Source organism: Capra hircus, chromosome 5 (assembly GCF_001704415.2).
Source record: "Capra hircus breed San Clemente chromosome 5, ASM170441v1, whole genome shotgun sequence".
NCBI classification, from domain to species: Eukaryota; Metazoa; Chordata; class Mammalia; order Artiodactyla; family Bovidae; genus Capra; species Capra hircus.
In genome coordinates this window covers 19,518,689-19,537,736 of record NC_030812.1, presented here as the reverse complement: position 1 = coordinate 19,537,736, position 19,048 = coordinate 19,518,689, and the positions used below count along the sequence as shown (strand labels likewise).

The following is a 19,048-nucleotide window of genomic DNA, read 5'->3' as shown; positions in this document are numbered from 1 at the left end:
AGGAGATCCAACCAGTCCATTCTAAAGGAGATCAGCCCTGGGTGTTCTTTGGAAGGAATGATGCTAAAGCCGAAACTCAGTACTTTGGTCACCTCATGCGAAGAGTTGACTCATTGGAAAAGACTCTGATGCTGAGAGGGATCACAGACAGGAGGAGACGGGGACGACAGAGGATGAGATGGCTGGATGGCATCACCGACTTGATGGACGTGAGTCTGAGTGAACTCCAGGAGTTGGTGATGAACGGGGAGGCCTGGCGTGCTGCGATTCATGGGGTCGCAAAGAGTCGGACACGACTGAGCGACTGAACTGAACTGATACTAGGTTTATATTACAGCCTTTTTGATTCTCAATCCAGTAATCTTTCTGATGCTTATTGTTGCTCCCTGCTTTCCCGCATGATTTGACTATAGATAATACTTTAAAATCTTCCAGGATTTGTACCAATTTGCATCCAGGAATCTTTCTAAGTTCTGCTTCCCAAACCTGAACTCTCTGTCTCTCTATTGCCATTCCTTCACGACTGGTTGCATTCTTGCTTTCTACCTACTTTCTTTGGTCTAACACATCACACCTCCCTTTATTACCTGTTTTATCCACCCAGTACTTTAGTATCAGTCCTCTTGGCTCAATGTTCAAAAGCCAAGCACCCTTAATTGAGATCTGGCTTTTTACTTCTAGGTAGGCACAAAAATAACCTCATACACTTTCTAGCCCATTTCTTCTCCCAGAATTTAACTGCTTCATCATAGAATAAATAGGAAACTCAGGGACCTAAAAATCAATACCAGCCTGAATAGTTCTGGTCAAATTCTTGGCCTTGTACGTAATGTCTGCATCCCATGGTAAACTCTGCTCGTTTCCACTAGAGTTGATTCCATGTCCATTGTCTCCTGACCTTGACTCAGTTCTGACTTCTGCTACTTCCTTGGCAACCTGTCCTCTCCAGAAGGGACATGGCTATAGAGGAGCCCAAAAGAGGCTGGCACCTGACCCAGGCTCTTGGCAAATGCATTTTCTGCTGGCCCACCACACTGGTGCCCAAAGAAGCATCTTGGGAGGAGAATGAGGTGGCATTCACAAATGTAAATGTAAGATATGTGAGTTTGGCAGGCCTTATGCTTCTAAAACACAGACTTCTGTGATAGAATTAGATAAAGTTTTATTTCAAACTTGCATAACTCAGCATTATGCCATGTAAGTCTTCATGCTTTTAATATCCTGCTAAATTTCACGGTCCAAAAAAATCAACAGATGCTGAAGAAAATTACATTTATGTAAAAGAGCTTCTAATTCAATATGAAAATAATAAAAGAATGAAGATCTACTCAGGCAACTCAAAAAAATCTGGGCAGAAGCTTGAAGTCCAGGAACTTCGCCCAGAGCATACTAGCCATAACAGTGACCACATAATACTGCCGCAGCCCTCCCCCACACAGACACCTCCTCCCCAGCAGCACTCACTGTCTGCAAAGCATTCGTATTCACCCCTTTCCAGTGATTTAAGTATGCGTGGAGCTCTTCCCATCATGGCCCCAACTTTGATTTTTATCCACTCTCAGCAATTACATTTGAGAAAAAATATTTTAAAAACACAGCTATTCCACTGCCAGCCATCTTACAAATCAATGCCACTGGACACAAAGCAAACTTGTAGAGTATTCATGTCTGTATGGGTTTTGATACATAGCAGAGCACTCCAAACTCAGTGTTTAGAACAACCACAGTCATCATTTTCTCCCTAAAGATACTGTGAGTTAATTGCCTCAGCTAAGAGGTTCCTCCACTGCACATGCTGTCAGCTGGGGCTGCACTGCAGGGACTGGCCTGGGCTGGAATCCAAGACGGCTCCCTCACACGCCGCTGGAGGCTCAGCTGGGGTCTGTGACTGAGCACCTGGGTTCTCCTCCACAAGATCTCTTCATGTTTCTTGGGCTTCTTACAGAGTTCCAAGAGGTATCATTACACAGCATGACTTCCACCACATTGTGTCACCAAAATATATCAAGATGAACTCAATTCAAGGAGAAAGGGAAAAGGCTCTCTCTTCATGATCCATCACAGTACCAAATGCACCATATCTATAGAGGAGAAATAAATCAAAGTTTTTATTGTTGGGGCACTAATTCCATTGTTTACAAAGCCCCTTCCCTCAGTAGATTCAATCCCACCAGAGGACCTGACTCCCTGCTTTTGGATGGGGTCGCACAGAGTTGGACACTGCTGAAGTGACTTAGCAAGGCAGGAAAAGATTGAGAACTTCTCAGATGCTCGGGTTGGATTCTAACTTCAAGGTGGCCTAGGGCGCCTTGGGACTATTTAAAGATCAGGGGGCTATGTAGGTTTGAAAAATACCTGTGGTTTATAACCCTACTGGGGATTTACCTTGAACTATATAAATGTCAAAATAACCTTAATAATTTTCCAACAGATTCTCCCAAATGAAAGAATAGTGGGTCACTTAGGTATAGTTCTTAAGAAAGAGAGGATTACACTGATGTCTCCGTCAAAGGGTTAAAGTTAAACATAATTTCTAAATCCACCACTCTTTGATATTGCTCTTATATTTTACTGGAATAATGTCTAGAGAGGACAAGACTGCTGACTCAGTTCCCATGAGAAAGGTCAATCTTTGCTTTCACTATACCACTAAGGCAAACTGGCTATAGTATGAACCTGCACCTTGATTTACCCATAGATCTGAAAGGAAGAGTGCAAATCAGTGTAACCCCTTCCTTGACCCTGAGAACACCTCAAACCTTGGGGCCTTTCCTTGAATGCCACTTAACTTCTTCCTGCTTCCCTTTATCCTAACCTCCCTTCCACATTAAAAATAAGGAAAGGAATTAATCATTACTGACCGCTTATTACATGTCACCCTGTACTACAATTTTTTTTCTTTTCTTTTTTATTAAACTAATATTGTGTCATTCAATCATTATCATACAGGATTTTGCACACTACCATCATTTAATAAATAGTTCTCATTCGACTTGCTGAGATAAGTTATGAGCCTGGTGACCAACCATGACGTTAACAATGTTTCACTGAATGAAAAATCTCACACACTTTTAAGGACAGCCTCCCTTGGTTCTCAAGTAAAGAAGCTGCATATCCTTGCCAGGCCTAGAGGTATATTATTTTTGGCTAATATTAGCACAGTATATGATATTAATTTACAAAATGTGGTTATGAAACCCTGAAGAAATAGAAGACATTTTCATAATTGTGCTTAAACCTATGTGAGATATTTCATCATGAAATATCTGAACAAAATGCCATTCAACCATGATTTGGAGTTGTTGCTTATTGCAAGCATTTTACAAGCTAATTTTGGATGAATCTACTACTTTAGCAAATTTGCAGTTCTCAAAAATAGGAATTCCATCCAGAATGGAATGGCAATTTTCCCTCGGGGCATGAATGATCATTCTTATTTTGTTGAAATATTTCAATATGCTGAATTTAATCAAAGTGGTTTTAATTATCCCCTTCCTCTGCCCCCACTTCCAGTTCTGCCTTCACCCCTAAATCCCAGATTGTCTTTAGCTGAGTTTAATATTCACACATTTTTTTTCTTCAATTACTGCCAATTTAGTCTACCCTTGAGTTTCTGAGAAGTTGAGAAGGATTTTCAAATTAGGATGAATTATCTTTACAAATCAAAAGACATTTTAATGATAGGAAAACTTACCTGGCCTTTGGAAAATGAGATTATATTAAAGAAATCTACTGATCAAGAAGACAGAATGCAAGCATTCAAAGGGTGTTTATCACCAATATCAGGATGTAAGTCAAGATGACATGTGAAGAGAGAAAAGGATGAAGAAAATACCAAATTATAGAAAGACTTGTTAGAGATTATCACAAAAACAAGAAATTTGAACCTAATTCTATCTTGGATAAAGCATCAACATTATTTGCTTACTTGAATCAAGATTTTCTTCATAAAGAATTCTGTTGTCTCACTTTGGTGTTTAACAGTATCCTGTCCTCCAAACTAAACCATATATTCTGATTAATATGGATTTTATTTGCTAGGTTTATTATGTATTATTCTTAGGTGATTGTCAACTGCATGAAGCTATTTAATTTACCTCAAATATATGGATATTTTCTAAACAAAAAATATTGCACATGGTGTGTGTATGGGTGTGTGTGTGTGTGTGTGTGTATTTATAGTACATCTGAGCTTCTCAGGTGGCGCTAGTTGTAAAGAACCCACCTTCCAATGCAGCAGATGTAAGAGACACAGGTTCGATCCCTGGGTCAGGAAGATCCCCTCCATGGTGGCATGGCATGGTGGCATGGCAACCCACTCCAGTATTCTTGCCTGGAGAATCCCATGAACAGAGGAGCCTGGCAGGCTACAGTCCATGGGGTTGCAAAGAGTCGGACATGACTGAAGCGACTTAGCACATAGTATATTTCCTGGTGAAGAGTTTGTTTGAGGGTTCTGTCTCCGTTAAGGTTCTTCCAGCTTTTAATTCAGCATTCTAAATATTCCAGAAAAGTTATCCATCTATCCACTCTTTCTATTCTGTGTCTACAAAAGGCGCTGAATGTCACACCCTGTAACAAGGGGGAACCATCAAATAAGTGATGGAATTGCTATTCAAAGTTGTCTTGCCTCCCGGAATCTGACTTCCCCTGTCATATACTGACATGGGTACCTGTCCTGCCACCTGACCGGTGCTATTCAAAGTCAGTTACCTTTCCAAGTCCCTTTGTAGAATAGTGTACTTTGAACCCAGCCTATACAAACCACACATGTGAGTCTACTAAATTTTCAACCAGTTCAGTTCAATCACTCAGTCCTGTTTGACTCTTTTTAACGCCATGGACTGCAGCATCCCAGGCCTCCCTGTCCATCACCAACTCCTGGAGTTTACTCAAACTCATGTCCATTGAGTCGGTGATGCCATCCAACCATCTCATCTTCTGTTGTCCTCTTCTCCTCCTGCCTTCAATCTTTCCCAGCATCAAGGTCTTTTCAAATGAGTCAGCTCTTCACATCAGGTGGCCAAAGTATTGGAGTTACAGCTTCAACATCAGTCCTTCCAATGAATATTCAGGACTGATTTCCTTTAGGATGAACTGGTTGGATCTCCTTGCAGTCCAAGGGACTCTCAAGAGTCCTCTCCAACACCACGGTTCAAAAACATCAGTTCTTCAGTGCTCAGCTTTCTTTATAGTCCAACTCTCACATCCATAAATGACTACTGGAAAAACCATAGCCTTGTCTAGACAGACCTTGGTTGGCAAAATAATGCCTCTGCTTTTTAATATGCAGTCTAGGTTGGTCATAACTTTTCTTTCAAGGAGTAAGCGTCTTTTAATTTCATGGCTGCAGTCACCATCTGCACTGATTTTGGAGCCCAAAAAAATGAAGTCTGTTACTGTTTCCCCATCTATTTGACATGACGTGATGGAACCAGATTCCATGATCTTTGTTTTCTGAATGTTGAGCTTTAAGCCAACTTTTTCACTCTCCTCTTTCACTTTCATCAAGAGGCTCTTTAGTTCTTCACTTTCTGCCATAAGAGTGGTGTCATCTGCATATCTGAGGTTATTGATATTTCTCCCGGTAATCGTGATTCCAACTTGTGCTTCATCCAGCCCAGCGTTTCTCATGATGTACTCTGCATACAATTTAAATAAGCAGAGTAACAATACACAGCCTTGACATACTCTTTTCCCTATTTGGAACCAGTCTGCTGTTCCATGTCCAGTTTTAACTGTTGCTTCCTAACCGGCATACAGATATCTCAAGAGGCAGGTCAGGTGGTCTGGTATTCCCATCTCTTTCTATTTGTGGTGATCCACACAGTGAAACGCAGAAGTAGATGTTTTACTGGAATTCTCTTGCTTTTTTGATGATCCAATGACTCTTTGCCATTTGATCTCTGGTTCCTCTGCTTTTTCTAAATCCAGCTTGAACATCTGGAAGTTCATGGTTCACATATTGTTGAAGCCTGGCTTGGAGAATTTTGAGAATTACTTTATCAGTATGTAAGATGAGTGTAATTGTGCAGTAGTTTGAGCGTTCTTTGGCATTGCCTTCCTTTGGGGATTGGAATGAAAACTGACCTTGTCCAGTCCTGTGGCCACTGCTGAGTTTTCCAAATTTGCTGATATATTGAGTGTAGCACTTTCACAGCATCATCTTTGAGGATTGAAATAGGTCAACTGAAATTCCATCACCTCCATTAGCTTTGTTCGTAGTGATGCTTCCTAAGGCCCACTTCACTTCACATTCCAGGATGTCTGGCTCTAGGCTAGTGATCACCCCATCATGATTATCTGGGTCATGAATATCTTCTTTGTATAGTTCTTCCGTGTATTCTTGCCACCTCTTCTTAATATCTTCTGCTTCTCTTAGGTCCATACAATTTCTGTCCTTTACTGAGCCCATGTTCACATGAAATGTTTCCTTGGTATCTCTAATTTTCTTGAAGAGATCTCTAAGTCTTTCCCATTCTATTGTTTTCCTCTATTTCTCTGCATTGATCTCTGAGGCAGGCTTTCTTTTCTCTCCTTGCTATTCTTTGAAACTACATTCAAATGGATATATCTTTACTTTTCTCCTTTGCCTTTCACGTCTTTTCTATTCACAGTTCTTTGTAAGGTTTCCTCAGACAACCATTTTGTGTTTTTTGTATTTCTTTTCCTTGCAGATGGTCTTGATCCCTGTCTCCTGTACAATGTCATGAACCTCCATCCATAGTTCATCAGACACTCTGTCTATCAGATCTAGTCCTTTAAATCTATTTCTCACTTCCACTGTATAATCGGAAGGGATTTGATTTAGGTCATACCTGAATGGTGCAGATGACACCACCCTTATGGCAGAAAATGAAGAGGAGCTAAAAAGCCTCTTGATGAAAGTGAAAGAGGAGAGCGAAAAAGTTGCCTTAAAGCTCAACATTCAGAAAACGAAGATCATGGCATCTGGTCCCATCACTTCATGGCAAATAGATGGGGAAACAGTAGAAACAGTGTCAGACTTTTATTTTGGGGGGCTCCAAAATCACTGCAGATGGTGACTGCAGCCATGAAATTAAAAGACGCTTACTCCTTGGAAGAAAAGTTATGACCAACCTAGATAGTATATTCAAAAGCAGAGACATTACTTTGCCGACTAAGGTCCGTCTAGTCAAGGCTATGGTTTTTCCTGTGGTCATGTATGGATGTGAGAGTTGGACTGTGAAGAAGGCTGAGCCCCGAAGAATTGATGCTTTTGAACTGTGGTGTTGCAGAAGACTCTTGAGAGTCCCTTGGACTGCAAGGAGATCCAACCAGTCCATTCTGAAGGAGATCAGCCCTGGGATTTCTTTGGAGGGAATGATGCTGAAGCTGAAACTCCAGTACTTTGGCCACCTCATGCGAAGAGTTGACTCATTGCAAAAGACTCTGATGATGGGAGGGACTAGGGGCAGGAGGAGAAGGGGACGACTGAGGATGAGATGGCTGGATGGCATCACCGACTCGATGGACGTGAGTCTGAGTGAACTGTGGGAGATGGTGATGGACAGGGAGGCCTGGCGTTCTGCGATTCATGGGGTCGCAAAGAGTTGGACACGACTGAGCGACTGAACTGAACTGAACTGAACTGAATGGTGTAGTGGTTTTCCCTACTCTTCAATTTAAATCTGAATTTGGCAATAAGGAGCTCACGGTCTTTACCACAGTCAGATCCTGGTGTTGTTTTGCTGTATAGAGCTTCTGCGTTTTTGGCTGCAAAGAATATAATCAATCTGATTTTGGTGTAGACCATCTGGTGATGTCCATGTATAGAGTCTTCTCTTGTGTTGTTGGAAGAGAGTATTTGCTATGACCAGTGCGCTCCTTTGGCAAAACTCTCTTAGACTTTGCCCTACTTCATTCTTCATTCCAAGGCCAAATTTGCCTGTTACTCCAGGTGTTTCTTGACTCCCTACTTTTGCATTCCAGTCCCTTATAATGAAAAGGATATCTTTTTGGGGTGTTAGTTCTAGAAGGTCTTGTAGGTATTCATAGAACCATTCAACTTCAGCTTCTTCAGCCTTACTGGTCAGGGCATAGAGTTGGATTACTGTGATATTGAATGGCTTGCCTTAGAAACCAACAGAGATCATTCTGTCGTTTTTGAGACTGCCTCCAAGTACTGCATTTTGGACTCTTTCATTGACTATGATGGCTACTCCATTTCTTCTAAGGTGTTCTTGCCCGCAGTAGTAGATATAATGGTCACCTGAGTTAAATTCACCCATTCCAGTCCATTTTAGTTCGTTGATTCCTAAAACGTCAACATTCACTCTTGCCATCTCCTGTTTGACCACTTCCAATTTGCCTTGATTCATGGACCTAACATTCCAGGTTCCTATGCAATATTGCTCTTTACAGCTTCGGACCTTGCTTCCATCACCAATCATATCAACAACTGGGTGTTGTTCTTGCTTTCTCTCCATCTCTTCATTCTTTTTGGAGTTATCTCTCCACTCTTCTCCAGTGGCATATTGTGCACCTACTGACCTGGGGAGTTCAATTTTCAGTGTCCTCTCTGTTTGTCTTTTCGTACTGTTCATGGGGTTCTCAAGGCAAGAAAACTGAAGTGGTTTGCCATTCCCTTCTCCAGTGGACCACATTTTTTCAGAACTCTCCACCATGACCCGTCCATCTTGGGTGGCCCTACACGGCATGGCTCACAGTTTCATTGACTTAGACAAGGCTGTGGTCCATGTGATTAGATCTTCATTACCTCCACCTATAGTTTAAGTGAAGTGAGTGAAGTTGCTCAGTCATGTCCTACTCTTTGCAATGCCATGGACTGCAAGAATACTGGAGTGGGTTGCCATTTCCTTCTCCAGGGGATCTTCCCAACCTAGGAATTGAACCCGGGTCTCCCACATTGTTTGGAGACACTTTACCAGTCTGAGCTAACAAAGAAGCCTGTAGTTTGGCCCTAGGTAAATAGCAAGGAGGGAACACAACTTCATCCATCAACAGAAAATTGGATTAAAGATTTACTGAGCAGGGCCCCACCCTTCAAAAGAGGCAGTTTCCCCCTCAGTCCTTCTCTCCCATCAGCAAGCTTCCAAAAGCCTCTTATCAGAGGGCAGACAGACTCAAAACCATAATCACAGAAATTTGTAATGGTATGTTATAATACAATATCTTGCAATGGTGAAACAATGTTCAAGGTAGTGCTTAATAACTGTTTTCAGTCCTTGAAGTTGAATGTTATTTCTGAGAGTTCAGAATTGAAATCCATCATCTAAGAATTATGGGGGACTTCATAGATGTCTACACAGTAACTACAACTCAGTCCTTGAGGCCTCCTAAAAATAGATGTTCAGGTGCCAGGAGTAGCTCATGCAGGCATTCTGTGATGACTCTAACCAGGCCAAAGAATGCCTACATTTGTCCTCAATCTATTTTTAGAAATCAATTGTCAAAACGGCTCACAACTTGTGGATCTGCCAGTGAACTCTGTTAAACAGATGTTGCTTTATTTCTCTATTTTGACAAATATGTCAAGTGCCATGTGCTAGCTACCAGAGAGATTACATAGAAGTAATACGAAATAGGTTAGCTTACCTTTAGCTTGGTGTTCAAAATGAATCAACTTTTCAGAGCATCCCATTTACTACATTCTTCATATCACATTGCCACTACTTCGTGGCAAATTTGTGGTCAAGATTTAAAGGCAGCCCTAGAGAAGATTAATGAGCTCACATGAAAATGAGTCCATTACCATGTCTATAACCAACTTTTCTCCAATATCTATCCCTATAATGTACAATGGAACCCTGTAGACAGTCTCTTCTACTCTCTTACCTCTGCCCTTGTTAATTTGCCATGTACAGACATTTCATTTGTATAACAGGCTGAAAAGATGTATGGTTTTATGAATGGCTGCCACATTTCTTCTCAGCAGAGTTCTACTGTGTTTCAGCAGGCAGAGTGGCTCTCTTTTATTGACGGGGTCAAAATAGGCACATCACCAGAGAGGTGAAATATCTGTGGTACAAGCTTTAGATTAGTCTCATTTTTAATCAGTTACCATACTCCAAGGGGAAGATAGTCTCCAAAGCCAGCTCACACTCCAGTAGGATATCTACCTGCCCCATAAATAGCTCCCCAATGATGATCTAAAGAGGCTTTATAAACAGATCCCCAGGTGCCCAGAAAAACAATATGAAATCATCTCTACAAGATACTAGGTTACGGCAACAAAACAAAAGATAGTACCAAAAAAAAAGTATTCTCCGGTGCTTTCTAATGTTTGACTAGAAATCATAAATGACCACTATTTTTGATAGTTAGTAGACTTGGATTTCCATATCCTAACAGAAACAAATCTCTTAGTTATGTTCATACACTGAAAGAGTTAGTGCAAAAGATAGTGTTTTCCTGAAATCTTATATATCACCAGTAAGGCTAAAATCAGATATCTTCTCATTCCCTCTCTTCAATTGTATTCAGGTTTGCAAAAACATTTAAGCTGCAGATAAAAGAGAATAGATTAGTATTTTGCAGCATAAAAATAAACTGCCTAGTAAGTATGATCTCATAAGTAGTCTAAAATTTCTATAAGCTGGTATATGTGTTACATGTGGTTCAAAGACAGTCCTTCATTTTCCCCAATCTGGTTTTAACCTGCTGTTCAAAGGCCATAAACTCTCAAAGGGAAGTCCTCTGTAATTTTATATGGAATTTGATGACTTAGAGGCCCATGGCAGGAATTATGGAGAGAGAGTTTTCTCAACTCTAAAGCTCTGATAGAGACTAAAGCTCATTATCTGAATCTTTGACTAGTTCATTTTACAAAGCCACAAAAGAGCAAAAGCTTTCTTAACTCCTTCAGTTTCATTCTTTGGGTAATGTATTCTATTCACATTCCTAGAAATGTATGTTAGAGGCAACTAGATAGAGGGGAAGAAAGGTTAAGTATGCCCAGAATATTGGAAGGACCTATAGTAGGAAATCAGAAGTTAGAAGACTGGCCTAGTTTTTCTTGAAGACAATCCTTCAAGCTTTCCCAGGAAATAAAAAGGCTTCTAGTGAGAAGAAACAATAGACCTGAACAGCAGGAGTGTTTGGGACAGGAGCCAGAGAGCAAGAGTCACTAACAGAGAGCGGTAATTTGGAATGAATTGCTGTTTTGTGTTGTGAAACACCAGGACACAGCTGGTGTACTGGCTAACCTGAGGATTTGTAGTGACTGCATTGAAATGGTAATGAAGTTTTTATTTTATGATTGCAGATGTTTGTGGATTATTGTTATTAAGCTTATTAGTGTAACAGTACAAATATGAGATTTTTATTTACTTGGTCTCTTATTTATGGGAGCTTTGTTAAAGTCTTCTTACCCGAAGTCAAGAAAACAAAAGCCATTCAGTAACCATAATGTGCTGAACCCACAGGCAGGCCTTGCCACGTGTGCGGGTGCACTCAGCCTAGGATTCTGCTACGTGGGAGACAAATCTCGATGTTCCCATTGTAGTTGTTTCCTGGGTCATGTTGTCAGGTAATCTGCTCATAGGTAAAGCAATCAACCATTATATTAACTGTGGTTACTATCACTAATTCTGGATTTGAATTCCCTAGTCTTATTCTGCCATTGGCAAGTGTGTAACATTAGGCACTTAACTAACTTCCACATGCCTCAGGTTCCTCCTCTGCAAAGTTAGGTTTAAAAAAAATTACCTTTTTCATTAAGTCATTGTGAGGAGTAAATGACATTATATGAATAGAGCATGTATCAATTGAAAACTATTTATCAATTAGCAGTTTTTTCCAGTAGTCATGTATGGATGTAAGAGTTGGACCCTAAAGAGGGCTGAGCACTGAAGAATTGATACTTTCAAACTGTGGTGCTGGAGAAGACTCTTTAGAGTCTTTTGGACAGCAAGGAGATCAAACTAAAGGAGATCAATCCTAAAGAAAATCAGTCCTGAATATTCACTGGAAGGACTGATGCTGAAGCTGAAGCTCCAGAACTTTAGCCACCTGATGCAAAGAGCTGACTCATTAGAAAAGACCCTCATGCTGGGAAAGATTGATGGCAGGAGGAGAAGGGGACAACAGAAGATAAGATAGTTGGATGACACCACCAACTCAATGGGCATGAGTTTGAGCAAGCTCCAGGAGATAGCGAAGGACAGGGAAGCCTGGTGTGCTGCCATCCGTGGGGTCATAAAGAGTCAGACACAACTTCATGACTGAAAAACAAATTAGATGTTCCCCAAAAGATATTTTGATATAGAAGAACACATAAACCTTTTATTCAAAAGCTTTAAGACAGACAATTGTGTTGGAAACTGTATTATGTTTCAGAGTGATCTGTTTCATTAAACAATTCAAAGAAGTTACACATATGATGCTAATATGGATAACTAGCTTTCAAGCAATATTATAAATAATATTTAGTTGTTAGGTTCTTGTTAGGCATACTAAGATCTCTTTTGATGATTCAGAAACTGTTAAAGAGTCCTCAAATTTCTCAAGATATTTTCATCGGAGAACGTTGAACAGTGTCGTGGAATAGATTGAACAGTGTTCATGGTTCCAGCTATAAAAATTCAGTTCTCTTCCTACCTAACTATAAAGACACAGTAAATATATAGGAAAAGTAAAGTTCAGTTTCTAACTTGCTGGAATAATTTCCTTAGGTTAGAAATATCAAAATCCCTCAAAATATCCCATATGTAAAAATAGTCATTACCATTATGCACTTCAAAATTAAAATGATTACTAGTTGACCAATTAAAGAGAAGCTTCTTTCATATTGACTATTCAGCAATTCCTACCAGTGTCGAGATATGATGTTTATGATTTAGAGCCAATTTGAGACACTAATGAAGAATCCTGTGATTCACAGTTGAATATATCTGCAAGTCTAGTCATAAACTTACAGCAAATTTGTCAACTAATGAAAGTTTTCAAATGGGCATATCTTCTGTACTTTTCTTTTTTTAACAATGCAATTAAAAAAGGTTCATGGTTGGAGATTATAGAGTAATATAAGAATAATAGCTTAAGATATTTTCAAGGTTCCACTTTAAATACTGTAGTATGTAGTTATTAAATTGTTGCCTCCCTGATAGCTCACTGGTTAAGATTTCACCTGCAATGCAGGAGATGAGGGAGACACAGGTTTGATCCCTGGGTCAGGAAGATCCCCGGAGGAGAGAATGGCAACTCACTCCAGTATTCTTGCCTGAAAAATCCCATCAGAGGCGCCTGGCAGGCTACAGTCCATGGGATCACAAAGAATTGGGCTCGACTGAACACACACACAACAACAGCAAATGATTACCTTAATGTGTTGACAACCTACTTCTTTAAACCAAGGTGTTTCCAAATGATGTTGGAAGCAATAAGAAACACTGCATAGATTATTAAGCACTATTTTGGGAATGTGAGAATGGTAGGGAATTGGTAAGCAATTGCTGAGTTCTCAAGCACATTCATTCCTCTGAGGGACAGCTTCCATTAGGAACTGTCATAGCATCAGCATGCACCAATACCATAGGCTGTCATCAAGAAGATTTTCATGCAGAAACAAGGTCTTCAGAAATCATATTTCATATCTCATAATTATAAATTAATTGCTTATGGTATAAATACTTCTCAATTAAAAAATAATTCACTTAAGTTCTATTCTCTATGGCAAATTGTTCCAAAGTGGAATGTGTAACTTTAGGTGTTGGAGAAGACTCTTGAGAGTCCCTTGGACTGCAAGGAGATCCAACCAGTCCATTCTAAAGGAGATCAGTCCTGGGTGTTCTTTGGAAGGAATGATGCTAAAGCTGAAACTCCAGTACTTTGGCCACCTCATGTGAGGAGTTGACTCATTGGAAAAGACTCTGATGCTGGGAGGGATTGGGGCAGGAGGAGAAAGGGAAGACAGAGGATGAGATGGCTGGATGGCATCACCAACTCGATGATAGAGAGGCCTGGCGTGCTGCAATTCATGGGGTCACAAAGAGTCGGACACAACTGAGCGACTGAACTGAATTGAACTGAACCTGGAGCTGCACAGAGAAGGACTTTGTGAGAACAAAGCTAACCCAGAGAAAAGCTGAGCCAAGGGATGGAAAGAGAGAGACACTGATGACATCATTTGAGGCCTCCAGATTCACCCATGTCTGTGATTCAACCTTGGTTCTATGGGCCAATGAGTTCCCAGTATGGCTTATGCCTATTGAAGCTGGACCTCTGTAGCTTAAAAACTAAGAGTATCCTGACTAATACAAGGGTCAAAACTTTTTGGAAGATGCTTCAGATATATCCATTTCCAGCAGATTCACAATGTGCACAGATGTATTGAAAGATATGAGAAAACCTGGTATAAAGAAACTCATTTATCTTTGTTACCCTACTGTTTCTAAACCCGGCTGTCAGTAGTACCCCTTTTTACCCAACAGAATATCTCTTGTGACTCAGCTGGTAAAGAATCTGCCTGCAGTGCAGGAGACCTGGGTTTGATTCCTGGGTTTGGAAGATCCCCTGGAGAAGGGAAAGGCTACCCACTCCAGTATTCTGGCCTGGAGAATTCCATGGACTGTACAGTCCATGGGGTTACAAAGAGTGAGACACAACTGAGTGACTTTCACACTTTACTATGAATTCCACTGAGTACATTTTGGTAGATGATGCTCTCCTAGGGCAAAGAGGAAAGAGAGTTGTCAAGACTGTATAGGGACTACTTTGTTTGACCTCAGCAGTACTCCAGAGATGCATTGAAAAGAAATCCACTAAATGAAATAGCCTCTTCGTAGATGAGCAAGTCTCAGTGGGTGGCACCAGGGTGGAGATACGGAGACTTCCATCATCTCTTTAAATGGCACGTCATGAGGTACTCACTGTAACTGCTGGTCCTTCCTCTGCCATTTGCCAATATTTTGGTTGTTTTTCCTGACTTCTTTCCACTTCAGAATGAAGTGGAAATGAACCTGTAAGATGAAGTCATGCTAGGCCATTTGGAACTTCTTTATTTAAAGTGGCAATGATACTCATTTTTCAGGTTCCCATCACAGTTCCCAACCCTGCACTTGCCAGCTTCAACTTCTGAAATGAGTCTCAGCTCTCTTAACTTCTGCCAGGTAATAACCATCTTTTCCACAGCCCCATTCAAATCTGAAGCCCTGAGAATCAGAAGAGCCGATGGTGTAAGTTTTCCAGTTCAAGTACAGGAGAAAACAAGTGTCTCAGCTTGAAAATAGAATATTCTCCAGTACCCTCCCTCTTGTTCTACTCAGGCCTCTGAGGAATTGGACAAAACCCATTCACATTGAGGAACACAGTCTGCTTTGCTCAGTCTATTGACTCAAGCTAATCTCATTCCAAAACCCTCACAGACATACCTAGAATAATGTTTAACCAAATACCTGAACATGACTCAAGGCAAATTGGAAGTGGTCAAACAGGAGATGGCAAGAGTGAACGTTGACGTTTTAGGAATCAATGAACTAAAATGGACTGGAATGGGTGAATTTAACTCAGATGACTATTATATCTACTACTGTGGGCAAGAATCCCTTAGAAGAAATGGAGTAACCATCATGGTCAACAAAAGAGTCCAAAATGCAGTACTTGGATGCAGTCTCAAAAATGACAGAATGATCTCTGTTGGTTTCTAAGGCAAACCATTCAATATCACAGTAATCCAACTCTATGCCCTGACCAGTAAGGCTGAAGAAACTGAAGTTGAATGGTTCTATGAAGACCTTCAAGACCTTCTAGAACTAATACCCAGAAAAAATGTCTTTTTCACTATAGGGGACTGGAATGCAAAAGTTGGAAGTCAAGAAACACCTGGAATAATAGGCAAATTTGGCCTTGGAGTACAGAATGAAGCAGGGTAAGGTTTTGCCAAAGGAATGCACTGGTCATAGCAAACACCCTCTTCCAACAACACAAGAGAAGACTCTACACATAGACATCACCAGATGGTCAACACCGAAATCAGATTGATTACATTCTTTGCAGCCAAAGATGGAGAAGTTCTACACAGTCAGCAAAAACAAGATTAGGAGCTGACTATAGCTCAGATCATGAACTCCTTATTGCCAAATTCAGACTTAAATTGAAGAAAGTAGGGAAAACCACTAGACCATTCAGGTATGGCCTAAATGAAATCCCTTCCAATTATACAGTAGAAGAGACAGATTCAAGGGATTAGATCTGATAGAGTGTCTGAAGAACTATGGAGGGAGGTTCGTGACATTGTATAGGAAGCAGGGATAAAGACCATCCCCAAGGAAAAGAAATGCAAAAAGGCAAAATGGTTGTCTGAGGAGGCCTTACAAATAGCTGTGAATAGAACAGAAGGGAAAGGCAAAGGGGAAAAGGAAAGATATATCCATTTGAATGCAGAGTTCCAAAAGAATAGCAAGGAGAGATAAGAAAGACTTCCTCAGTGATCAATGTAAAGAAATAAAGGAAAACAATAGAATGGGAAAGACTAGAGATCTCTTCAAGAAAATTAGAGATACCAAGGGAATATTTCATGCAAAGATAGGCTCAATAAAGAACAGAAATTGTATGGATCTAACAGAACCAGAAGAGTTGGCAAGAATACACAGAAGAACTATACAAAAAAAGATCTTCATGATCCAGATAATCATGATGGGGTGATCCTTCACCTAGAGCCAGATATCCTGGAATGCGAAGTCAAGTGGGTCTCAGGAAGCATCACTATGAACAAAGCTAGTGGAGGTGATGGAATTCCAGTTGAGCTATTTCAAATCCTGAAAGATGATGCTGTAATAGTGCTGCCCTCAATATGCCAGCAAATATGGAAAACTCAGCAGAGGCCACAGGACTGGAAAAAGTCAATTTTCATTCCAATCCCAAAGAGAGGCAATGCCAAAGAATGCTCGAACTACGGCACAATTGCACTCATCTCTCATCCTAGTAAAGTAATGCTCAAAATTCTCCAAGCCAGGCTTCAACAGTACATGAACCATGAACTTCCAGATGTTCAAGCTGGATTTAGAAAAGACAGAGGAACCAGAGATCAAATGGCCAACATGGGTTGGATCATTGAAAAGGCAAGAGGGTTCCAGAAAAACATCTACTTCTGCATTATTGACTACGGCAAAGCCTTTGACTGTGTGGATCACAACACACTGTGGAAAATTCTTAAAGAGATGAGAATACCAGACCACCTGACCTGCCTCTTGAGAAGTCTGTATGCCAATCACAAGCAACAGTTAGAACTAGTCATGGAACAACAGACTGGTTTCAAATGGAAAGGAATATGTCAAGGCTGTATGTTGTCACCCTGCTATTTAACTTATATGCAGAGTACATCTTGATAAACCCTGGGCTGGATGAAGCACAAGGTGGAATCACAATTTCCGGGGGAAATATCAGTAACCTCAGATATGCAGATGACACCACCCTTATGGCAGAAAGTGAAGAAGAATTAAAGAGCCTCTTGATGAAAGTGAAAGAGGAGAGTGAAAAAGTTGGCTTAAAGCTCAACATTCAAAAAACAAAGATCATGGCATCTGGTCCCATCATTTCATGGGAAATAGATGGGGAAACAGTGGAAACAGTGTCAGACTGTTTTGGGGCTCCAAAATCACTGCAGATGGTGATTGTAGCCATGAAATTAAAAGACACTTATTCCTTGCAGGAAAAGCTATGACCAACCTAGACAGCTGGTTAAAAAGCAGAAACATTACTTTACCAGCAAAGGTCTGTCTAGTCAAGGCTATGGATTTTCCACCTTGCAATGCATGGGTTGCAGGTTCAATCCCTTGTCAGGGAACTAAAATCCCACCTGCCGCAGAGTGACTAAGCCCACACAAGGCAACTAGAAAATCTATGCACCGCAATAAAAGGTCCCACATGATGCATCAAAGATCTGCATGCCATAGCTGAGTCCCAAAGCAGCCAAATAAATAATTTTTTTTAATTTTATTAAAGTAAAAATCATAATCACAGGATCTTCAGATACTTTTATGAAATTTGTAATGTCCTTGTCCCACATCCCTATTCAACATAATCAGCACTAAATATATGACTCTCGAATTTTAAAATGATTTATAATTTACTTAGTACTTGTACTTTTTCAAGGTAAAGAAACTTCAATAATTTCTTATTTGTTTGCATCCTGAGAGTAAGAATAAGAACACTAGATATTTGTATAATCTAAATTTGAGAACTCTTCAATAATTCCCCATTCAATTTATTTTATCTTTAGATGAAAGGTGAATCAGTGTTAAGTGTTTTAATCAGCTGTTCAAAAAGGCATCATATGACTCCTCTTCTGAGTGACATAGAAAATAAATATTTGGCTGACATTTATAGTCCTGAAGATTGTTATTTAAGAGCCTTATGCAGTTCATTCTTTGGGTTTTCAATACATGCTTGCTGCCTGATTGATTTTGAAGGGTGGAAATGTTCTCTTACTGGTGAGAAATTCTACAGTTTGTTGTCACGAAATTTGTGTTCTGCTTTTTATTCCCTTTCCTTTTTTTTTTTTTTTTTTCTGAAAAGCCTCCTTATATTTGCTAGAACCAGCAATAGAAGCAACACAGAAGTTCAGGTCTGGAAATATGAGTCCTTAAGAGGCACATAAAAAAAGTATTACCCAATGGCATATGGTGTGAGTGTATGATACAGAGTCAAAATTAATGAAACAAGACTGGTCAAAAGTTCCTAAAACTTGGAGAATCTAGGGTATATAGCTCCTAATGAATAAATGTATTCTTGTGGTAACAGTCATCTGAATGATTTTTACTAATCTATGATTTATGGATTGTAGTGGAATGTCAGAAGATGATTAGCACTTCCTTAGGCTCAATTAAAAAATCCAATTTGAAGTATCAGTAAAGACACAAGTCTTACTCAAAAGTGGCAGTTATTCATGGGCTTTGTTAGACTCTGGGTGGTTTTTTAAGACATAAACATCTTGGTAGATGTTGCAGGAGATCTCTGTTTCTAAGCAAGGTTGCCGCATTGTTGATCCTTGGCTTTATCTCTTCTAATCCAAGAACCAATTTACTTTCTTTTTTCCTCCTCTCTCCCTTCTCCCTTCCCTTCCCCC

At 40.2% G+C, this 19,048-nt stretch overlaps 1 long non-coding RNA gene across 1 annotated transcript; it reads right to left on the bottom strand.

The window, feature by feature from the left end:
- Positions 1,648-9,694, bottom strand: LOC108636126. The gene is made up of 2 exons (XR_001918150.1): positions 9,580-9,694; positions 1,648-2,081 (listed from the first exon to the last, which is right to left on the bottom strand). It is a non-coding gene; the product is annotated as an uncharacterized LOC108636126 (long non-coding RNA).